The sequence below is a fragment of the Rhinatrema bivittatum genome, chromosome 7 (genome assembly GCF_901001135.1).
Source record: "Rhinatrema bivittatum chromosome 7, aRhiBiv1.1, whole genome shotgun sequence".
Taxonomy (NCBI): Eukaryota; Metazoa; Chordata; class Amphibia; order Gymnophiona; family Rhinatrematidae; genus Rhinatrema; species Rhinatrema bivittatum.
Genome location: NC_042621.1, coordinates 39403690 through 39429448, shown reverse-complemented (window position 1 = coordinate 39429448; position 25759 = coordinate 39403690).

Here is a 25759-nt window from a genome sequence, read left to right as displayed (position 1 = left end):
GCATAGAGAGAGGAATATCGAGTAAGAAAAGGGAAGTGATTATTCCCTTGTACAGGTCCTTGGTGAGGCCTCACCTGGAGTACTGTGTTCAGTTCTGGAGACCGTATCTACAAAAAGACAAAGACAAGATGGAAGCGGTACAGAGAAGGGCGACCAGGAAGGTGGAGGATCTTCATAGGATGACGTACGAGGAGAGATTGAAGAATCTAAATATGTACACCCTGGAGGAGAGGAGGAGCAGAGGTGATATGATACAGACTTTCAGATACTTGAAAGGTTTTAATGATCCAAAAACAACGACAAACCTCTTCCGTAGGAAAATAATCAGCAGAACCAGGGGTCACGATTTGAGGCTCCAGGGAGGAAGATTCAGAACCAATGTCAGGAAGTATTTCTTCACGGAGAGGGTGGTGGATGCCTGGAATGCCCTTCCAGAGGAAGTGGTGAAGACCAGAACTGTGAAAGACTTCAAAGGGGCGTGGGATAAACACTGCGGATCCATAAAGTCAAGAGGCCACCAATGAAGAGTGGGTGACTCGCCAGAATGATGGCTATTGACACAATACCCTTACTAAATAAACATACACATGCTTACTGTGACTCCTACATCGCTCTAAGCTTCAACAGCAAGAGGTAATGGAAAAAAGGATTTGCACTCATAAAGAGGGGAGTAGCTGGCTTGTTACGGCGGTTACTACCCCAAACCAAATATGCCTGATACTTCACTTTCAATGCATATACAGCATAGCTCTCTGCTTCAATGACAGGGGAGAAGAATAACTGATACTTCACACATCCAGCAGAGCTCTCTGCTACAACGGCAAAGGAGAAGAAAAAGGGTTCGCACTCAAAACGCGGGGAGTAGCTGGCTTGTTACGGCAGTTACTACCCCAAACCAAATGTGCCTGATACTTCACTTTCCATGCATATCCAGCATGGTTCTCTCCTGCATCGGCATGGGAGAAAGACTGATACATCACGCATTTCCAGCATAGCTCTCTGCTTCAAGGGCAGGGGGAAAAAAAAAAAAAAACAAAAAAAAAACTGATGCTTCACGCATATCCTGCATAGCTTCAACGACAGGGGTGAAGAAAAAAAAGGATTCGCAATCACAAAGCGAGGAGTAGCTGGCTTGTTACGGCGGTTACTACCCCAACCAAATGTGCCTGATACTTCACTTTCAATGCATATCCAGCATGGCTCTCTGCTTCTACAGCAGGGGAGAAGAAAAAAAAAAAAAAACCAACAAGAGCTGTACAACATAGTCTAGGTAAAACAAATAAGCATGGGTGTAGCTTGCTTATCGCGGCGGTTACTGCCCCTACTACCCCTAACTAATCAAGCTAGATATTTCACTTGCATGCAGCTCCATCACTGCTCTCTACATTAATGGTGGGGGTGGAAGGGGAATAGAACAAGGAGCTAAGAGTAACAGATAAGAATGAGAGAAAAAATGTGTGAGGCTTGCTGGGCAGACTGGATGGGCCATTCGGTCTTCTTCTGCCGTCATTTCTATGTTTCTATGTTTCTATGTTTCTATGATTCGAAACTGGCTGGACACCCTGGTCAACGACGAACACTGGCCAAGCGATAAAAGTACTATGGTGGCCCACCATGAAAGAAGACACTCTAGCTTACGTAGCCTCCTGTTCCAATTGTTCCAGAGAGAAACCTCCGCCCGGATATCCTTGAGGCCTGCTTCAACCCTTGCCAGCACCGGATGAGCCCTGGACCCATATTGCAACAGATTCTAGACCTCTCATAATTTTAAACACCTCTGTCATATCTCCCCTCGGCTGTCTCTTCTCCAAGTTGAACATCCCTCACCTCTTTAGCCTTTTCTCATAGGGGAACTGTTCCATCCCCTTTATCATTTTGGTTGCCCTTCTCTGTACCTTCTCCTTCGCAACTATATCTTTTTTGAGATGTGGTGACCAAAATTGTACACAGTATTCAAGGTGAGGTCTCACCATGGAGCGATACAGAGGCATTATGGCATTTTCCGTTTTATTCACCATTCCCTTTCTAATAATTCCCAACATTGTTTGCTTTTTTGACTGCCGCAGCACACTTAACTGACGATTTCAATATGTTATCCACTAAGATGCCTAGATCTCTTTCTTGGGTGGTAGCTCCTAATATGGAACCTAACATTGTGTAACTATAGCATGGGTTATTTTTCCCTATATGCATCACCTTGCACTAATCCACATTAAATTTCATCTGCCATTTGGATGCCCAATTTTCCAGTCGCACAAGGTCCTCCTGCAATTTATCACAATCCGCTTGTGATTTAACTACTCTGAATAATTTTGTATCATCTGCAAATCTGATTACCTCACTCATCGTATTCCTTTCCAGATCATTTATAAATATATTGAAAAACACGGGTACCAATACAGATACCTGAGGCACTTCACTGCCCACTCTCCTCCACTGAGAAAATTGTCCATTCAATCCTACTCTCTATTTCCTGTTTTTTAGCCAGTTTGTAATCCACGAAAGGACATCGCCACCTATCCCATGACTTTTTACTTTTCCTAAAAGCTTCTCATAAGGAACTTTGTCAAATGCCTTCTGAAAATCCAAATACACTACATCTACCAGTTCATTTTTATCTACATGTTTATTGACTCCTTCAAAAAAGTGAAGCAGATTTGTGAGGCATGACTTGCCTTGGGTAAAGCCATGCTGACTTTGTTCCATTAAACCATGTCTTTCTATATGTTCTGTGATTTTAATATTTAGAACACTTTTCACTATTTTTCCTGGCACTGAAATCAGGCTACCTGGTCTGTAGTTTCCCGGATCGCCCCTGGAGTTCTTTTTAAATATTGGGGTTACATTATCCACACTCAAGTCTTCAGGTACAATGGATGATTTCAATGATAGGTTACAAATTTTTACTAATTGATCTGAAGAAAACAATCCTCTCCTCTTCCCTTGGGGTTGGATTTTCCTGGATTGGTCCTTTGCCCTTAAAAGAAAGACTCCTCTCCTGTAACTCAACTGGAAATTCAAGGCAGATTGCAACTTCTATGCTGCCTCTCCCCAGACTTCCTCAAAGATGTACATTTTTCACTCCAATAACTCCCTTTGTCTCCTCCCCATGATTCCTAGATTATCCCTTTGTAGACCTCATCTACTGACGTTTCAGGTGATGGAACAACTTGAGACTAACATTCCCCATTTAGATGTATAATGAAGCCAGATTTCACACAAGGCCCATCTATCATCAGATAGGGGTTCTGTATAAGCCCCATCTTTCTCAAGAGGCAGATTTTATACAAGGTTCCTCTTTCCCTGGATATGATTTATATGTGGTATGTCTTCTCCCAGATATAGATTCGCTACAGGGCTCATCTTCTCCCAAAAGCAGAACTTTATACACATACCAGAAAACTCTCCAGATTTCACCCCTAGAATCTGTGTGTGTATGGGGGGGGGGGGGGGGGGGGCAATGCAATAAGATGCACGCTGAAAACAGGTGCTCATATTCAGTACTCATTTTCCTAACGCGAGCACAGCCATGTCCCTGGGTGTCACGATGAAATATGTAAACGAGAGGCAGCATAAAAAAAGGACTCACTACACGAGAATATTCATCTCTGGCACTCAAAAGAGATTATTGCATTGGGCGACCACGATTGCAATGGGTGCTCAATACAAGTGTCCGTTTTGATCACGCTTGCTTTGGTTTTTTTGCTGAGGTGCTGATTTCACATGCTGCAGTTTATTATATCAGGCGCCCATTGCTATGGGTGACTAAATTTTGTGGTCATAAGAAACGTGTGTTTCCTCGGCGTTTGGGCAGGTCAGTCTCGAGTGTGTTATGTACTAGGGATGTGAATCATTTTTCTAATGAATTGAAATATCGTACGATATTTCTAAATTTGTTACTATATCGGGTAAAAAAAGAAACTATCACTTTTCCCCCCGAATTTTCGTAAAAATCATTTTTCGGGTTAGTGCGCGCTAACAAAAAAAATTTATTTTTGTTATTTTTTTGTTACTTTTTATTATTTTTGTTAGCGCGCACTAATATGAATTAGTGCGCACTAACTCGAAAAACGTTTTACTAAAAAAAAAAAAAAAACGGGGATCCGTGGGAAAACGAGATTTTCCCTCGGCCAGATGAAACCCGTAAGCGGGAATGATCGGGCACCCGATTCACATCCCTATTATGCACCTCTGCCAGCAGATGGAGCAAAAGCTGTCATCACGCCCATATAATCCCACCTTGATATCAGCCTGCCAGTGTTCTACATCTCCAGCAGATGTTGAACATGCATTTCCCTTTGGGGGTTTGCCTGTGATTAAAAAAAAAAAAAAAAAAAAAGTTTGACAGGAGATATCGGAAAGACGAGATGTCTATATAGTACTGCTTGCCTCCCGAGGTGAGACTATGCGGTCCCTACCTCAGTAGATTGCCTTCAGTCTGGTAGCCTTGAGTGTGCGAACCTAAATTTTACTTAGCAGTTGCAGGCCAAGACAAGCTCAGCGATGAAGGCTTTAGCCCTCCCCCCCCCCCCTAGTCTGAACCCGTTCCTGCTCTCAGCCAGGGAGGGCTGAGCTCAGGGAAAATGTATAAGAAAAAGAAAGCATGAGAAAAGGGTCTGTTTCCGCGGCGTTGGGCTGACCTGCTCACATCTCTGGAGAGTTCTGTGAAGTGAGGAGGTAGTGCAGGAACGGCGAGTTGTGCAGCTGTTTAGTTAGTCTCTGCTCCAAGGTTTCTCCCTTTTTGGTGCATGGTAGGCTGTGAGGAAATTTTGCACATCTTTTGCTGCAGGCCATTGGTGCATGCCTGTGTGTCTTTTGTGAGTCCATCTGTTTTCCTTTGTGTCGGTACTCAGTGCCCAGTTGGGCATCTAGTTGGATGAGTGGCCTAGGCGCGTGTGCTCTGACACACGTTTTTTGTGCATCCATTTTGGATGCGGCTTATAGGCGTGGGTACCCTAGGTGAGAACCTTTGCCGGTCTGCACACTTTTTTTTTATTTTTTAATTATAATTTTTATTTGTCATCAAAAGTAAGCAGTACTTTACAATTATGAAAACATGACCATAACATTTATTTTCCAATATCTGCAAACAGAACTTATTCCCTCCCCCCAACTGAGAACATTATATTCACTTAGTCAAAGACCGAGTACTTATTATGATTTTACACAGTTTCAAAAAACAGATATAGTCCATGCACCATCAATATTGAACCTTAGTGCATCCTTATTAATCGGTGGCTTGCTCTGTCTGCCATGTTATGTAGGGATTCCAAATCCTATAGAATCTGGGTAGGTTGTGATTTTTTATCCCAGTCAATTTATGCATTAAACAACACTCTAGGCGGATACCCACATCCGCCATCATAGGGAGGGCGGTCTGTTTCCAGAATAGAGCGAGCTCACATCTAGCCGCTAGGATAATTTGGTGAATCAGCAACCACTTAGGTACATCTGGTGGCATATTAAGCAAAAAATGTTCGGGGGCATATGGTATGGGTAGACCAATAATGGCTGTAATAAAAATACTTTCCAGAATTGCTTCAGATGAGGGCAACTCCACCACATACCAATTTTTCCAGCAGGCTGTCAGGCGTGAGATACCATCTCATGAGCACCTTGTAGCTATTTTCTGACAATAGGGCAGAGAGCGAACTAAGGGGCTCATTTATCAAAATGCGATAAGGCGTTTTCGCATGCGTTAAGGGCTTATCGCATGCGAAAAGCCCTGTTAACACATGCGATAGGCCCTTACCGCATGCGAAAACGTGTTTAACGCATGCAATAGCACCATATCGTATGGTGCGATGCAAATTCAGAAAATAGGAGGAGTTAGGGCTGGGTTAGGAGAGAGAGAGAGCGAGAGCGAGCGAGCCTGGCCATAATGTCATGGCCCATAGGTAGGTATTTGTATCCCTATGGTAGGCCCACCTAGTAACTCGAGGTGGGGTTTATGTAAGAGTGTAGGGGGTTAGGGGACACTTTGACATTCTACGTGACACCTATGAACAGAACAGTGGTTTCATGAAGATTTGATGACCTTTGGAGTGAGGAAACTCACTCCAAGATGAGATTTGGGCAGTGTTCTCTCAACCTAGCTTGATGGACTCTCTACCTGGGTAACATCACGCTAGGTTGAGAGAACACTGCCCAAATCTCATCTTGGAGTGAGTTTCCTCACTCCGAAGGCCATCAAATCTTCACAAGAGACCACTATTCTGTTCGTAGGTGTCACGTAGAATGTCAAAGTGGCCCCTAAACCCCACCTTGAGTTACTAGGTGGGCCTACCATAGGGATACAAATACCTACCTATGGGCCATGACATTATGGCCAGTCTCTCTCTCTCTCTCTCTCTCTCCCTCCCCTCCCCTCCTGCCCCCCCTGGGACCATTAACAATGGTCTCCCAGTGGTTGAATGCAGGAAATACAACAGGTCTGGCACTTATCGCAGAATCTGAAAATGGTATCGCAATTTGCGCTAACTTAGCTCTTCGCACAGGTAATTAGTGCAAATTGCGATAAATGCTATATTAGCATAAAACACACCCCTTTTGCTATCGCATGCGGTACTTACCGCATTTTGATAAATCCAGGCCTATGTTTGGTATTAGAAAATATCAACAGTATCAAATCCCATTGTTCTGTGGTGAGTGGTTTACCCAAATCCCTTTGCCATACCGTTACGTATGGGGCCTTCATCTTCTTTGCATGTCCAAGGAATCAATAAAGAGTAGAGATAACACCTGTCATGCGGTCAGCCTTGTTACACCAGTGTTCCAATTGTGTCTTGCCCTGTTTAAGCTCTATCCTGATTTTTTCTGCCATCACAAAGTGGTATAATTGTATATAATGGAAACGGGCCTCCCTGCCCAGTTGATATTTCTCCATGAGTTCCTGTAAGGTGTAGAACTTTTGTATTCCCCAGATATGCTCCAGGCGGACTATGCCTTTGCAGAACAATGGTGGAAAGTTTGTGAGTGCTCTACCAGCCGGGAATTTAGTATTATAATTTATGGCTGTACTATAAAAGTAACGTCGTGATCCCACAAAATATACACGCCATTTTTCCCAAATATCCAGGGCTAAACGCGTGGTAGGAATCATATGAACAGCCCTGATCCAGGTGTCCCTGGGTTGCCAGACCCTAGTCTGCAAAGGCACATTCCCCACCAGTTCTTGCTCTATTTTTGCCCACAGTTGGATTTGTCTTTATGCCAGTCGATGATTGCTCTCAACTGGGCCACTACCCAGTACCATTGAAGGTTTGGTACTCCCAGCGCTCCCCCAAGAGTTGGTTGGTACATGACATCTCTCCTTATCCTAGGCAGGACCGGAGGAACCACTAGGCGAGCTAGGCCTGTGCCTAGGGTGCTGAGACTTAGGGGGCGCTGTGGCAGGCAGCAGAATTTTGAAAGGGCAAAAAGTGCCCTTTCAAAATTCTGCCAGCCCCCGACTCATCCTGCCTCCCCCCCCCCCCCCGTGCCACCACCCCAACGCCCCATCTGGTGGTCCAGCGGAGGGCCCGGGAGTGATCTGCCGCTCCCGGGGACTCGGCTGCCACTAAGCAAAATGGTGCCGGTGACTTTTAGCCCCTACCATGTGACAGGGGCCTACCAGTGGAGTGCACTGTTAACCCGCGTTTGGACGCGCTAGCTTTACCCCTTATTCAGTAAGGGGTAAAGTGCGTCAAAAACGCGCGGCCAACCACCCCCCCCCCCCCCCCGAAACTAAAAGCGCCCGCAACATGCAAATGCGTGTTGATGGCCTTATTAGTTATTCCCGCAAGATTCAGTAAGTAAAATGTGCGGCCAAGCCGCACATTTTACTTTCAGAAATTACCGCCTACCCAAAGTTAGGCGGTAATTTCTGCCGGCACCGGGAAAGTGCACAGAAAAGCAGTTTACTGTACACCCTCCGACTTAATATCATGGTGATATTAAGTTAGAGGTCCCAAAAGTTAAAAATAATTTAAAATAATAAAAAAAAAAATGTAAAATCTGCCCGCGGCTCGCAGGTTGAAAACCGGACGCTCAATTTTGCCGGCGTCGGTTCTCAAACCCACTGACAACCGCTGCGCCTGTCAAAAAAGAGGTGCTAGGGATGTGCTAGTGTCCCTAGCGCCTCTTTTTACCGCGGGCCCTAATTTGAATATTTTTTGTTATTGAATCGTGCGCACAGGAGAGTGAGCTGTGGGCACGCCGGGAGAGCGGGCGCTTGCCCGCTCTCCCGCGACTTTTACTGTATCTGTTGCGCGGGCAGGCTCCCTACCTTCCCGGGCCGCTGATGCTGACTACCTTCATGGCAAGCATGCCGCCGTCGCCGGGTTCTTCCTCAGCTGCCTCCAGTCCTGTGCGGCAGGGTTGGGCCGACGAGGGTGCTCCCTCGCGGCCGGGACCATCGCTGCTGCTCTGGCAGATGTCTGCTGTTCCTGATGTCTGTGATCCAGTCCTGAGGTCTGCCTCCTGATCCTAATCTATGTTCCAGTCCAGATGTTTGTTCTCTGTTCCTGATGTCCATGATCCAGCCTAGATATTGTTTCTCTTGATCCTGATGTCTGTGATCCTGTCCAGCTGTCCTGAACCCCTGGTTCCTCGTGCCACTCTTCCTGGCATGCCATGTCATAGTCTGCGCCCAGCCCCACGGGCGGGCTGAGTAGGTCTGAGTAGGGCGCTTCATGATGCAATGCCTTTCTCACCTCTGCAGCACAAGCCTCCAGGAGACTTCCGCTTCTGTCTTTATCCCTGGTCTACGGAGTCCCTTGTGCTTGCTCTGTCCGTGCCAAAGACTCTGCCAGAACCTGTCCCAGCATGGTCTGCGACCAGCCACTGGCGGCTGAGTAGGGCGCGCCTCGGTGCAGGCCTCTACAGCTTCTGAGACATGCTCCGTTCATTGCTCCACTTCTTGTCTAGAGACTCTTCGAGTCCAGCATGGTCCGTGACCAGTCCCGCAGGTGGACTGTGTAGGGCGCGCTGCGTCGCAGTCTCAAACCAGTACTTGCTTGAGTCTTCTGAATGCCTTGTACCTCGTTCCTGAGTCTCTTCTGAATGTCTTGTACCTCGTTCCTGAGTCTCGTCTGTGCATCCAAGTACCTCGTTCCTGAGTCTCGTCTGAATCTCCATGTTCCGGTCTTTGCTGCCCTGGCCTCCATCCAGCCTGCAGCTTCTTGCCGTACCCTGCGGCAGGTCCAAAAGGGCTTGGAACGGTCGGAGGACTGTTCATAAGACCACCATTGCGTTGCTGGTCTTCCGAAGCATGCAGGTCTGGAGGAGGGTCAGTATCTCCAGTCATCTGTCTTCAGTTCAGCCTCGCTCCTGTCCAGCCCATGCTCGGGCATGCCTCGCCTGTCGCAGCACCTCTTCGGAGTTCCTCTGGGATCGAGCTGTGGTCCAAGAACACACATCTCCTGATAAGCCGGACCGCTCTCCTAGCGCTCCATAACAGATTGTGAAGCCATGTGTTCACCGTTCATGTCCTTGTGATGGGTCCATGCCTAGTTCCGGAGTTTCTTTGCCAAAAATTTTTTTTAAGGACAAAACTTTTGTTCTAGTTTTTTCGCTGAAAATCTACCGACCTGCTGGAGGCGCCAGCTTGCTTGAATTTTTGTTTTTTCCACATTGCTAGAGGCTTTAGCATCTGTTTCCACAAAGTGCCTTCTTGAGACTTTGTTTGGCCTGGGTAGACTTGCTGTACGACCTGCAGGAGGCACATAAGAACATAAGAAATTGCCATGCTGGGTCAGACCAAGGGTCCATCAAGCCCAGCATCCTGTTTCCAACAGAGGCCAAAATCAGGCCACAAGAACCTGGCAATTACCCAAACACTAAGAAGATCCCATGCTACTGATGCAATTAATAGCAGTGGCTGTTCCCTAAGTAAAATTGATTAATAGCCATTAATGGACTTCTCCTCCAAGAACTTATCCAAACCTTTTTTGAACCCAGCTACACTAACTGCACTAACCACATCCTCTGGCAACACATTCCAGAGCTTTATTGTGCGTTGAATGAAAAAGAATTTTCTCCGATTAGTCTTAAATGTGTTACTTGCTAACTTCATGGAATGCCCCCTAGTCCTTCTATTATTCGAAAGTGTAAATAACCGAGTCACATCTACTCGTTCAAGACCTCTCATGATCTTAAAGACCTCTATCATATCCCCCCTCAGCCGTCTCTTCTCCAAGCTGAACAGCCCTAATCTCTTCAGCCTATCCTCATAGGGAAGCTGTTCCATCCCCTTTATCATTTTGGTTGCCCTTCTCTGTACCTTCTCCATCGCAACTATATCTTTTTTGAGATGCGGCGACCAGAATTGTACACAGTATTCAAGGTGTGGTCTCACCATGGAGCGATATAGAGGCATTATGACATTTTCCGTTCTATTAACCATTCCCTTCCTAATAATTCCTAACATTCTATTTGCTTTTTTGACTGCTGCAGCACACTGAGCTGACGATTTTAAAGTATTATCCACTATGATGCCTAGATCTTTTTCCTGGGTGGTAGCTCCTAATATGGAACCTAACATCGTGTAACTACAGCAACGGTTATATTTCCCTATATGCAACACCTTGCACTTGTCCACATTAAATTTCATCTGCCATTTGGATGCCCAATCTTCAAGTCTTGCAAGGTCCTCCTGCAATGTATCACAGTCTGCTTGTGATTTAACTACTCTGAATAATTTTGTATCATCTGTAAATTTGATAACCTCACTTGTCGTATTCCTTTCCAGATCATTTATATATATGTATTGAAAAGCACCGGTCCAAGTACAGATCCCTGAGGCACTCCACTGTTTACCCTTTTCCACTGAGAAAATTGACCATTTAATCCTATTCTCTGTTTCCTGTCTTTTAACCAGTTTGTAATCCACAAAAGGACATCGCCTCCTATCCCATGACTTTTTAGTTTACGTAGAAGCCTCTCATGAGGGACTTTGTCAAATGCCTTCTGCACCCAGGTTCACCATCATCTTCAAGCTTCAGCATCTGGTTCCTGTTCAGCACGACCATCTTGTGCAGGATTTTTATTTTTTCCTCTGAGCACTCTTGTTTACTCCTGGACTCAACTGCTCCATAGAGCTTATCTTGCTGGAATCCTGCGCATTTCGTCCTTCAAGTTCACCATCCTGCAAGGGATGTCTTCAACTCGCCAGCCTGTGACACTTCTCTCCAGATGACCTGCAGGATTATTTATTTATTTATTTATTTACTTGCTTTTATATGCCGACATTCATTGGGGTACATCACATTGGTTTACATGTTAGTGTGGAGAAATAGTAGGATGAACGTGTCTTACTATTTTTACATGGATCGGAGGCACATCAACAGTTAATACAATTACATTTTAGCAGTGGTGAACATTGAAAAGAATTGATTCAAACAGCTCAACAGGGCGATTTGATTCAAACAGCTCAACAGGGCAATAATTATAGTTACAAGGGGAGGAGGGCATCTCTAGTTATTTACAAGGAGAAATCTGTACATAGGAGACATATTGGGGCTTATTGAGGTACGCGGGCATGTCTAAAGGTTAATTAGGATTGTGATGTTTCCATTTTTATTGTGAGGTCAGGATGGGGAGGGGGTGGGGGGTTAGGCTTGAGGACTGAAAAGCTTTTTGGAATAGCCAGGTTTTTAGGTTGGGGTTTTTTTTTTGTTTTTTTTTTTTTTAAGACTGGGTGGAAGTCTCCAATCTGAGTTCTTCAGGGAGTGTGTTCCACAAAGAAGGGCCAGCTATTGATATGGCGTGTTCTCTGGTTGTGGTGAGGTATGCTTGTTTTGCAGAGGGTATGTTTAGCAGGCTGGTGTTTTATTTATTTATTTATTTATCTATTTATTTAGGGCTTTTTTATACTGACACTCATGATACCAATCATATCGTATCGGTTTACAATAAACATCTGTGCAATAACATTAACATCAACGTGAACAATAGGCGAAGAGAGAAAAAGTGAATGAAAGTTACAATAAAACAGGGGCACTTGAACTGGGAGGAGGAAAAGCCAAAGTCATGGCTAACCTAGAAATAAATAATATCTAGTCTCAGAAATAAATAATATCTAATCATATACTTAGGACTATAATAATCACTTGTACTCAAGACTGAATATTATCAAATGTGTACTTAGTCTCCTATACTTAGGGCTGTAGACTATCAAATGTTCCCGATTAAAATAGTATTAGTTCATAAAACTCAGGACTGATTAATATAACATCAGAAGCCATGTCAGGGATGGGGAGTGTCGACTGGCGGACCAAGGCGAGTTGTATCAGTTGGGGAGGTCATAGATCAGGGAAGGCTTGTAGAAATAGCCAAGTCTTGAGTTTCTTTCTGAATGTCTGCGGCAAGGTTCTTGTCTAAGGTCTGGGGGCATGTTGTTCCAGATGTTGGCGCTGCTGTCGAGAAGGCTCGATCTTTGGTGGATGAGAGGTGTGTGAATTTGGCTGGGGGGGTGTGTAGCGTACCTTTGTATGCTTCTCTGATGGGTCTGGAAGAGAAGTGTAGCGTGAGTGGGTAGTGTAAATCGATGGGTGTTCTGTTGTAGATAGCTTTATGGATGATGGTGAGACACTTGTGTAGAATTCTGAAGTTTACTGGGAGCCAATGTAGGTTTTTCAAGATAGGTGAGATGTGGTCTCTTCTATTGGAGTTTGTTAAAATTCTGGCGGCCGAATTTTATTTATTTATTTATTTAACAGTTTTATATACCGACCTTTATAGTAAATAACCATATCGGACCAGTTTACAATAAACAAAGAATATAACTGGGGTAACAATTCAAGTAAACAAAAGTAAACAGTAGGTAGGAATGAGTCAAAGTTACAATTAACAGGGTAAGCGAACTTGGAAGCTTGCAATAAGCTGGAAAGAAGATAAGGCAGGAAATAAATATGAAGTTATATCATAGGGCGCACGGGTTGAAGCTTAATGGTGCTTTAACCTGGAAGATTCAGAGTCCATTCGTGAAGTGTAATCACCATAACGGGTAAGCGTGAGGACAACTAGTGATTGTCTGGTGGGTCGGCGAAGGCTTGGTGAAAGAGCCAGGTTTTGAGTCTTTTTCTAAAAGTTAACAGGCAATGAGTGGAGATTCCTTGTTGTTGATCTTTACTTTGTAGCCTCTGTTCGTGAGAAAGGAGTCGAACCATTTGAAAGCCGTACCTGTTATCCCGATGTCTGAAATTCGTTTAAGGAGAGTGGAATGATTCACCGTGTCGAATGCTGCCGAGATGTCGAGGAGTATTAGAAGGAAGGAGTGTCCGGAGTCCATACCCATGATGAGATGGTCTGTGAGGGAGATGAGGAGGGATTCGGTGCTTAGCGCTTTGCGAAATCCATATTGCGATGACTGGAGAATGTTGTGATCTTCCAGGTATTCTGATAATTGGGTGTTGACTATTTTTTCTATGGTCTTTGCTAGAAAAGGTAGATTGGAAATAGGTCGGAAGTTGGGTTCTCTAGGATCTAGATTTGCTTTCTTAAGAAGGGGTTTGAGGGTGGCAATTTTGAGTACATCCGGGAAGATTCCTTGAGATAGTGAGCAGTTTACTATGTCAGCTAGGTACTTGGAGATGCAGTCTGGCACCGATAGAAGAAGCTTGGTTGGGATTTGGTCCAGTGGATGGTATGAAGGTTTCATTTTCTTTATAATGGATTCAATTTCCAGGGAGGAGGTGGGTTCAAATGACTCCAGTGAGGGTCCGGAATTTGAGGGAGGGGGTCTGGAGATGTCTGTGGAAGTAGAGTTGACAGGCAGGCCTGTTAGTAAGTTAGAAATTTTGTTGTGGAAAAAAGTTGCCAATTCATTTGCCTTTGCTTGTGCTTGATTTGGGTGTGATGGTGGTGGAGGGCGTCTTTTAGCCATTCTGTGTTTTTATTGTGTATTGATTTGTGTAGTAAGGTAAGGGCTTTGTATTGGATTCTGTGAGATATTGGGAGCCAGTGGAGGTCTTTGAGGATGGGTGTGATGTGGACGAATCGACTGCTGTTTGTTAGGGATCTGGCTGCTGCATTTTGAAGTAGTTGCAGGGGTTTGAGGGTGGATGAAGGGAGTCTGTGTAGAAGGGAGTTGCAGTGGTCCAGTTTGGAGAATAGGAGGGATTGAAGTATTGTCCTGTAGTCTTGACTGAAGAGGAGGGGTTTGATTTTCTTGAGGACTTGTAGCTGGAAGTAGCCGTCTTTTATTGTTGCGGAAATATGTTTTTTTAGGTTGAGCTCGGAGTCCAATGTAATGCCTAGGTCTTTTACTTCGGTAATGCATCGGCTGGGTGGTTGGGTGGGTGAAGGGAATTTGAATGATCTTTGTGTGGTGCTTGTTTGTTATGTATAGTATTTCAGTTTTTGATTGATTGAGTGTGAGGGAACGCTGTGTGAGGAGGTTATTTATTTGGGCTGAGTAGGTTTCCCATTGCAGTAGGGTGCGTTGTAAGTTTTCTTTCATGGGGAGTAGTATCTGAACATCATAGTAGACAAAGTAGTGAAGGTTTAGGCTGGAGAGGAGTTTGCAGAGGGGGAGCATGTATATATTGAATAGGGTGGAGGATAGAGAGGAGCCTTGTGGGATGCCATGAGGGAGTGGCTGTTGTTTAGTCGCACTTTATATGATCTGTTAGATAAGTAGGATTCGAACCATTTAAGGGTTTTGTCGCCAAGTCCGATTTCTGTTAATTGTGATAGTAGAGAGTTGTGTTTGATGGTGTCAAATGCGGCAGAGATGTCCAGTAGTATTAGAAGGTAGGAGTGTCCGGCATCAAGACCTCTCAGGGCAGTGTCTGTGAGGGATAGTAGTAGGGTTTCAGTGCTGAGTGATTTCCTGAATCCATGTTGAGTGGGGAAGAGGATTTTGTGTGTTCTGAGAGTTGGTGGTTGACAATTTTTTCTAAGATCTTCGAAATGAAGGAGAGGTTCAAGATGGGTCTGTAATTAGCAGGGTCGGAAGGATTCAGTTGCGGTTTTTCTAGAATGGGTTTAATTATGGCACATTTGAGGGCTTCAGGATAGAGGCCTTGGTCGAGGGATGTATTTATTATGTTGGCTATTGGTTTAGCGATAACTTCAAGGATTAGCTTGAGGGTTTTTACTGGGATGGGGTCCAGGGGTGGGCTGCTGGGTTGATTTTTTGAATGATCTTTTCGACTTCTGTTGAGGCGATGAGGTCAAATGTTATCCAGGTAGGAGATGCTGTGTTGTGAGGATTCAGCTTATTGCTGGTGGGTTGGTTGGTATTAATTTTGATATTTTGTCCATGAAGTATTGGGCGAGTTTCTCACATGCCTTCATTGAGTCTTCCTTTGATAGTGGATTGAGGCTTGGTTGGGTTAGGTTGGAGACAAAGTTGAAAAGAATTCTGGGGTTGTATTGGTGTTGGTAGATTTTCTTTGAGTAGTATTCTCTTTTGGCTTTGTTGGTGTCTGCTCTATATATGTGGAGCAATGCTTTGTATCTGTCAAGGTGGAGAGCAGTAGGATGTCTTTGCCATCTTTTTTCTGCTTGTCTGAGACGTCGTTTGGTGATTTTTAGTTCTGAGGTGTACCAAGGAGTTTTATGTGGGTTGTCCATATTTATAATTTTGGAGATCATCAGGCATTTGGATTTGGCTATTTCTGCGTTGATGGAGATCCACGAGTTGATGGTGGTGTTTGTATCGTTGAAGTCGAGGGAGGTTAGGGCGTTGGGGAGTGTTTCTATCTGTTCTTCGCTGGGGCATGGTTTATGGAATTCAATGTATTTTTTGGATTGGTCAGTTTCAGCATGGAAGGTTTTCAGTCGAAGTGTGGTATGGATTAATTTGTGGTCTGACCAAGGAATACTGGTTGTCGTATGTGGTTTGATTGTGGATGTAGCTTTGTCATTGAAGAATATGAGGTCCAGTGTGTGGCCTGATCTCTGGGTAGGAGAGTTGACAATTTGTTTCAAACCCTTTGTGGTCATGGTGTCCAGGAGGAGGGTGCATGGGGGGGGCGTCGATGTAGAGGTTGAAATCTCCAAGGATGATTGCGGGTAGGTCAATGTTGATTTGGGAGGATAAGGTTTCAATAAGGTTGGATAGACTGTGATCTAGGCATTTTGGTGGGGAGTACACTAGCAGTATTTGGAGGTTTCTTGATTTGAAGAGGCCTACTTCTAGGGGGGAGTGTTATGGTGATGGGGTGATGTGTGAGTTTGAGGGGTTTTTTGGGCCAGGAGGAGTAGGCCGCCACCTTTTTTTTTTTGGTCTGGGTAGGGAAAAGATGTCATAGTTTGAGTGAAGGAGTTGATTTATTAGTGCTGTCAGATTTTTTGAGCCAGGATTCGGTGATGCATAGGAGATCTGGGAGGTTGTCTGTAAGGAGGTCATGTATGATGGGGATATTTCTGGAGATGGATTGGGCGTTTACTAGGAAAAGGGTTATTATTGAGATGGTTAGTATGAGGGTGTCAGCGATTGTGGGAATTGTTGTGAGGCGTCATCGGCGTTGAGGGTGATTGTGGTTTTTGAGTGGGGTGCAGTTGCATTTCAGATGAGGGGGGTTTGAGTGGGTGTGGATGATGTGCTGGGGGATGGGGCCGGATATGGTAAGGGTTTGGGGCCTTGCGTTGGAGTCCACTGATGGCTCTGTGGGGTGGAGTAGGTGCAAGGGAGGTCTGGCATGGAAGAGTCAAGGGCTGCGTGGGAGGTAGGAGTGTTGGGTAGAGTAGCTGCCGTAGGCTTCGCACTTGCCTGGCATGGGTGCAGGGTTGATAGGGATGGTTGGGTGGAGGGGGGATTAGAGGCAGGCCAGGTGAGGGACGAAGACAATGGGTTCCGGCCACAACCAGGGAGCCCTGCTGGCTGCCCACGGCAGAAGGTAAGCGGGGTCGGACGCCAGGCAGGGTGGCCGACCTGTGCAATATCCAGAGAATAGAGGCAGGCTGATGTGAAGGCAGGACTATATGGCCGTGATGTCAGCTTTCGTACCATCTCTCATCTGCTGGCAGAGATGCATAATCCACTCATGGGGACAGACCTGTTCTTACTAGAGGAAAGGAAATTCAGGTAAGTACTAATTTCTCCTTCTTGAACTAATCAATATACATTTATTTTTTACCACCTGTAGGATAAACATGTTCTTGTTAAACAGGTTGTGCAGCTCAGCTTTCTGGTTCCCTGTCAGGAATAAGGCGGTCTGATCAACCCCTACATGCCAAGGACAGGATGAGTCCGAGTGGGCAGTAGCAACTGTTGACACATAAGATTGGGGGGGATAGTGATCAATCAGTTCTCTCTCGCACGCATACTTGTTTATGGCATGGTATAAAAGAGCTGGACTTTCCAGTGTCCAGCGGGATTAGGAGATATTGCTTTTATAGACGTATAGAGTGCTGGACACAAAACCCCCTTCTCGCCTTTGCTGACCTGACAACTCCTCGATATAAGGCTGATGACACGAAGGGTGCTGGATGGCATATGCAATCATGTGGTATGTAAATAACTTTCTGTAAATAACGTATATTACCATGATGTCACATTAATAAATGATGTCATAAGATTGTGTCAGAGTACCTTACTCTCTCATTCCCATTTGGCGACACTGAACAGGATGTCTCTATTTAAAAGGAAAAACGGAAAAGAGACATCCGAACCATCAAGCCCGGTGGATCTAAAAATTCCCAGATGGGAAAAAACCCCGTATAAAATGTTGGCCCAGGAATGGGCTACGAATACAGGGCTCACGGAGGCTTGGGATACAGGAGGAGAACCTTTAGATATTGTAAATCAACTCCAACAGGTCCCCGTAATAAAAGGAAAAGAATGGGGGACAGTGGGACGGAGAGGATGGGTAGTATTAACAGGATATAGGAAATGTCATGAACAAAAAAGCGTGTTGCAAGAGAAATTAGTTGAACTAGAGCGAGAGATAGACAACCTCCTCAAAGATAATGTTATGCTTAGGTGTCACTTAGAGACGTTTAAACAGAAGGCAGAGCATTATCAGACAGTGGCCGAACGAGCCGCTGTCCGGGTAACACAACACAAATATAGAAAACGAAGAGGAAGAGTAAATCATTCTAAAATACGAGCATGTATTATGAAAGATGACTGGGATCCAGAGATATGGGACTCTACGGACAGTGAGGAGGAGGCAGTAATACCCCCTCCCCCCATAGAGCAAGCCTGTCCCATAGTCAGGCGTAAATTAAAGCAGACCAGCGATGGTAGAGCTATAGAACAGGAGGGTACACAAGTAATGGAGGACTTCACCCAACAAGAAGTAAGTGAGATATTGGATCGCATGGGGCAAAAATCAGGAGAACCTATTGACCGCTGGCTAGTGAGATTATATGAATCGGGGGTGGGAGACATTATGATTGATGAAAAAGATGTTAAAAGATTCACTATGATTTCTACCGATCCCGAGGTAAGGGCAGCTATCAGAACAGTAGTTTGGCAAGGGGACATGACTTGTTTCGAGTAGTTGCCGCTGCCACTAAAACAAGGTATAGCACTGTATTAGATTGGCCCGTCAGTAACAAACCATTATATAATATGCATGATATCATACAGCGTATCAAAGAAATTACCATGCAAACATGGTGTCTGAGGAATTTGCAGGGAGATTTCCTGGAACTATCCCTGCCCAGTACGGCTCGGGCAGAGATTATGCGTACCGTAGTCCCGGCACACAGGTCCATTATGTTGACCTTGCTATTAAATACAGCCGGGAAGAAAATTGGAGATTTGATTTGGGCAATCAGAGAGGTCCTAGATTTAGAGATCCAAGAGCGCAATGATAAGACTTTCACATTTAAAGGCGAAGTATGTGACAGAGGAGAAGGTATTCGAAAGGGATACAGGGATCTCCGAAACCGAGATACGGACGCATGGGTGTCAAGGAGAGATATGTTTGCAGTATTGATAGCTGCCGGACTGGCTAAAGAGAAAATAGATGGTATTCCAACCAAAGACATGTATAAATTGTATCTGCAAAAATGCAAGGGTAAACAAAAGAAAGTTTATGCGGAAAGGGAGGAAGACTGGGGAAAAGTGTTACTAACAAAGATGAACCAATTGTTGCAAGAGAAAAAAGAGCAAGAGGTAAATGCTACAAACCCCTTCATAAACGAGTCTGAGTCTGTACAACCCAGCGCCCCACCTCAGGAGGCCAATAGTACCAGACTGTATCCGGACTTATCCTGGGCACAATAGGAAAAAGGCCATACCCCCCAAATCGCTGCCGTCATCGTGGATAATCGCCCCCATATTGGGGTAGAAATACAATGGCGAAATGGGGCACAACAGGTGATGGCTTTAGTAGATACGGGGGCGGAGGCCACTTTAATATTTGGAAATCCCAAGAAACATGGGGGGCAAAAGGTAGAATTAGCGGGCCTGGGAGGAAAAACTGTGATAGGAAAATGAACCATAATTTCTTTAGTCGTGGGAAGATACAAACTTCCTCAAGCTAAGGTAGTAATTGTACCCATTAAGGAATATATAATTGGGATGGCTCTGATACAGGGACTTAAGTTGAATACAACATGTGGGCAAATGGTGTTTGGAAAGGTGCCAAGTAAGCAAGTAGCATTTGAAAACAATAGACCAGTATATCTATCCAGAACAATAATAGTGGGTAGAACTGTGGGACCAGAAATAGCTTTGCCTAGAACAAGGGGTCCGGTATGCCAAAAGCAATACCGGATACCTGGAGGACATAAAGAGATAACAGAAACAAGGATTTACAGGAAGCGGGGGTGCTAATTCCAACCACTAGCGGTTGGAATAATCCCATCTGGCCAGTGAAGAAATCAGATGGTTCGTGGAGAATGACAGTAGATTACAGGGCTTTGAACAAAAATACAGACCCTCTGACTGCTGCGGTCCCCGATATTGTAACATTAGTAGAGCAGATACAGCAACATTCGGGGAAGTGGTATGCCGTAATTGATTTAGCAAATGCTTTTTTCACAATTCCTATCTGTAAAGAAAACCAAGAACAATTTGCCTTCACGTGGGAAGGACGACAGTATACCTTCACTAGACTACCTCAGGGATACTTACATAGCCCTACCATATGTCACCGGAGGGTGGCAGAAGATTTGGAAAGGTATGATTGTCCAAAAAACATACAATTAACTCATTACATTGATGATATATTAGTACAAGGGGATACAGAAGAGCAAGTAGCGATAGCTCTAGCACAAGTAGTAGAAAATATGGAGAATAGAGGTTGGAAAATTAACAAGAATAAAATACAAGGACCTAGCAACACTGTGAAATTTTTGGGGATACAGTGGTCGAATGGTAAGAGAAATCTTACCAAAGGCAAAGGATAAGATATTGTTGTTTTCCCCGCCACGGAATCAAAAAGAAGCCCAGAAGTTTATAGGACTATTTGGATTCTGGCGACAGCACATTCCACATTTGGGGCAAATATTGTCCCCATTGTATAAAGTCACTCGAAAAAAGGAAAAATTCGAATGGGGACGATTACAACAAGATGCTTTTGATCAGGCTAAGGTCGCTATCCAAACAGCATTAGACTTATGGCCTATCAGGGAGGGGCCAGTAGAATTACAAGTTTCATTTTCATCTTGTTATGCAGACTGGAGTCTGTGGCAGCGAGTACCATTAGGGTCTTGGAGCAGGAAATTACCTGATGCTGTATGGCAGTATTCAGCCTTTGAGAAGCAGTTACTGGCATGTTACTGGGCTTTGTTAGACACAGACCAATTAACTCAGAACTATGAAATCCTTATGCGGCCTTTAATCCCAATTATGCAGTGGGTACACAGCACCCCGCATACCCATCGGATAGGGTATGCGCAAGAAGCTTCCATTGTAAAATGGAAATGGTATATCCAGGACAGGGCGAAAACAGGCTTGGCTGGGCATTCCATGCTCCATGAACAGGTAGCGGAAATTCCTATTAATCAAGAAAAAGAACAGGTAGAAACATTGGATATTCCTCCTTCTCCGGTTACTACCAGGGTACCATTCGACCAATTACCCAAAGAACAGCAGTTACATGCTTGGTTTACAGACGGTTTGGCTAGAATGAAGAGAACAGAGCGATTATGGAAGGCTGTAGTGTATAATCCCCATACAAACGAAATAAGTCAGGAGGAAGGGAAAGGCAAATCTAGCCAGTTTGCGGAACTTTATGCCATATGGATGGCTTTACAAAAAAAAAGGGGAAACGGATTGCCACATTTATACTGACAGTTGGGCAGTCATGAAAGGAATGACTCAGTGGATGCCAAAATGGCATAAAGATCAATGGAAGATACATCACCGCCCGGTATGGGGCGCTGACATTTGGCAAAAAATCTGGGCTGAGTGTCACAAAAAGCATGTTACAGTGTTCCATGTAGACGCACATGTGAAAGATGTTTCTTTATCTAATCTGTACAATTCCATTGCAGATAAACACGCAAAAATCCGAGCCAGTGTCATGACCACAAACGAGCAGGGGCTATGGAAATGGGCACACGAAAAAAGTGGCCACTTGGGGGCGGAAGCTACTCACAGGTGGGCCTAAGCCAGAGGGATACCAGGATCCCTCCCTGATTTTCAAAACATACTCATACAATGTGAATATTGTCAGTTGACACATCCAAGGTCACCATAAGCTATTGCGCAGGGGCATATCCATCGTGGTTTAAGTCCTGCCACTATTTGGCAAATAGATTTTATAGGCCCTTTACGAAAATGTGGAGGAGATGTATATTTATGTACGGCAGTAGATACCTTTAGTGGAATCATGATGACTGTGCCTGCACCAGAGGCTAATCAGAAAGCTACGTTAAAACTTTTAAATGAAATGAGTAGGTATTATGGAATACCAAAACAAGTTCAGAGCGATAGAGGGACTCACTTTACTGGTAACTTAGTGCAGCAATATGCTAGAGACAACTACATTGAATGGATCTTTCACATTCCATATTATCCGCAAGCTGCCGGCCTTATTGAGCATATGAATGGGTTATTAAAAAATGTTACCCTCTCTTACAAAATCTGCCACCATGAAGGGGTGGAAATCTGTATTGTCCACAGCTCTACAGCTGCTAAATAGTAGACCTTTAAAAAAGGACAGAAAGATTCCTTTCCAGAAGTTATATAATCAGGAACCCGCTTCTACTCCGATCCGAAATATCATTTGCTGGGCCACGGCTTCGGGAAACGTCGAATTGCTCCGCCAAAATAGTTATGAAGCTGCGGGGCATGCGGGGCATGATGTAACCAATCCCACCGCTATAGTGATACCTCCCCATGAATCTCTATTGTATGATTTATAGATTGGGTGCAGCATCCCTAAGCAACATTTCGGATGGCTGTGTATTCGATCTAGTTGGGCAAAACAAGGCATAACTGTATTGGGGGGGGATCATTGATTCTGACTACCGTGGTCCCATATATGTACTGTATCATAACTTGACGAATAAAGAAATTTACGTTCCTGCCCAAACCAAAATGGTACAATTGATTATTATTCCCTATGTAACAGACCAAATGGTATGGGGAATTCCCAATTCCAGTCCCCGAGGACAAGGTGCCTTTGGAAGCTCCTCCAATCCAAGTAAACTACATCCAGGAGCTAAAATATGGATCTTCACACCTCATAGAGAACCTAGGAAAGGTGAAATTTTAGCTGTTGGCAACGATGCAGTACTGACAGTACTACCAGAAGGAGATGAACATTGGATACAGGTACCCAGTATCCGATGTAAACTAAGGGAATAACTAACGATGTATTCTCTCGCTACAGGTTGGCTTGCACCTCCCGTTTATGGTGATCAACCTCTTTGCCATCATTGGTATGGTGCACACCCTATATCAGCCTGTAGAAGTAACCTCCGGACGGGGGACTATCAAGTGGAAGAACAGCACCTCCTCTCGGATGCAGGATTTACATCACTTCCTTTCCCAGTCTATCTTCCTGAAAGAGGAAGTGTGCTAATACAAGTTTTGCATACTAACAATTGGATACGGACCATCAATAATCACACTATTGACAATACAATATGTACCCCTACACTAATGGGATTGGCTTGCCCTTTAATGTATTCCACATTACCCGATGATTGCTCGTTGCAGCAACCTTTGGCACACTGTAGTCTTCTAATATTACCTGATAATGTGACTGGTTTCATAATTCCATTCCCTGAAACTGTATGTGTATATAATTTGACTTTTACAGGATGCCTGTATAATGTTACTTGGTTTACTTTTGGTTCTCGACAATATTATTTACCACCAATGGACATCGCTAATGTGCAATTGGGGGTAAAGTTGGACTTATCATTCTTTAAGACACCATTGTTGGATTTGACTAAACTGCAAAAGGTATTGAATACCTCAGATTCGATGAAACAGACCCTGAGACATGTGGACATTGCTGTGACTGGTGCTCTGCTTCGAGCGGACTTTGCCAAGGAACGCCTACTACATTTACAACAACAATTGATAAAAGACACTTCTCATTCTTGGTGGGATGTGTTTTTCAGACGTTCCTCTAATGCTACAATGACTCTGAATTGGATTTTTCATCCTATCCTTATTGTAATGTGTGTATGCCTCCTATGCCTAGTGTGTACTTGTTATCTTACCTATCGAGTGCATAAAATAGCACGTCAAAGAAAATATACCACTACAGTGGCTTTGTATGCAGTGGTGCTTGCATTGGAGAATGATTGATCAAGGGTGGAGTATAGGATAAACATGTTCTTGTTAAACAGGTTGTGCAGCTCAGTTTTCTGGCTCCCTGTCAGGAATAAGGCGGTCTGATCAACCCCTACATGCCAAGGACAGGATGAGTCCGAGTGGGCAGTAGCAACTGTTGACACATAACATGGGGGGATAGTGATCAATCAGTTCTCTCTCGCACGCACACTTGTTTACGGCATGGTAGAAAAGAGCTGGACTTTCCAGTGTCCAGCGGGAGTAGGAGATATTGCCTCTATAGACGTATAGAGTGCTGGACATTGAAAACTCCCTTCTCGCCTTTGCTGACCTGACGACTCCTCGATACAAGGCTGATGACACGAAGGGTGCTGGATGGCATATGCAATCATGTGGTATGTAAATAACTTTCTGTAAATAACGTATATTACCATGATTCACATTAATAAATGATGTTATTATTTATTTATTTCCTTTCTACATTTAACTGCTTTTCTGCACGATTGTTCAAATTGTAAAGTTTATTATAATTGCACCCCTGTTTCTTGTGAACCAGCATGATGGGACTACCGTCTTGAATGTTGGTATATAAAAAAAAACTTAAAATAAAATAAAAATAAAATGTCATAGATATTGTGTCAGAGTACCTTACTCTCTCATTCCCAACACCACCACAAGTAGTAAATTCAAGAACCAGGATAATACTAAGGAGGACACATTTACTGCAACAGAGAGGACCATATTTTGTGATGTTTCTCCTGAACCCTTGACTGTGCGTTGACTTTACTCCACCTCTGGGGCTGGAGTTAAATTCCCCATGTTAAAAAGTGTGCATTTTCCTGCATCGGATGGTACTAGCTAATGTCCTCATCTTCATGGAATTTGCATGCGTTGGGTGCTATCAGGTTCGCATTTGTCAGGGCATCCATTTTGGATGTGCTAATCTCCTTACTGCATTGAGTGCTAGTCTTGTGCGTCCAAAATGCTCGCCCAACCGCACGTAAACTTATGCGCTAGGCTGGGAGCACTTTATTGTGTCAGCCCCTGATAATTTATATCTTTGTTTGCTGCTCCAGCCCCTCCCCTTTAGGAAGCCTGCAGGGAGCAGGAAGTGAGAGGCTAGAGAAGAAAGCAGATCAATCATTTTCTGTTCTGCAGTGTCTCAGCTCCCCCCCCCCCCCTTCTTCATGAAGCTTGCATGGAACAAGAGAGGTGGTGGTGTACCTGGAGCAGATACTGTAGGGAACATGTGGGGAGAAATTGAATGTGGGGGGCTGAACAAGCACAGCTCAGCCTGCAGCTGTTTCCAGGAGCTGAGAGTCGGCTAAGGGTACAGCGAGGGTGTACAAGTCAGGGAACTGAGAGGAAAGAGAAAGCTCATATACATTCTTCCATTCTCTCTCCCATGCCCCCTCTCCCTTTCTCATCAACAATCTCGCGGTGATCAGAATTCAAAAGTTCTCAGAATTGTTTATGTAATGTCTATGTTCTCCTAGCTATAGGTTTTTTTCCCTTTTTGTCCCACTATAATAGTCCAGATGCAGGCAGGGTGGTTTTGCCACCCTGCCTGCAGATGGAGATAGGAAATCTAATTGTTCTCTATACAGGGTTCAGTGTAGCCTCAGCTATCCAGTATTCCCTGTCTCCAATAGATGGTAGATGTGCAACAGGGACCTGTGCACCTTGAGAAGTCTGAGAAGAAATTGATCCCAAGGGTTGGATCTAGTTTTGTCCCCAGTTGAGTAAGGCCAAGCAGGGGTGAAATGGATTCGTGGCCCCTGACTGCTATTGGTCCACTGGCCTCTAGCGGGCTGAAAATTAGATGAGTCCAACTCTTTCCCATCCCATCCCCCCTCTTTTGGGGAAGAAAATAGAATATTTGGAGTTGGGAGATTCATGTGCAGCTTGGGTTACAGGCTTAGCTCTCTGGATTAAAGTTGTTAAAAAAAGAAAAAAAAAGGAGCAAGAAGAAGAACTGAAGTCTGACCAGCAAACAGAGCACTTCTGTTGTTGAGTGCGGGGCAGGGGAGGGGGAACTGGAGAGTCAGCACCTCCACAGCTCTTCAGGAGCCTGTGCTGGAGTGCATGGCAATAAGCACTGCTGGGGGAAGCCACACTAAT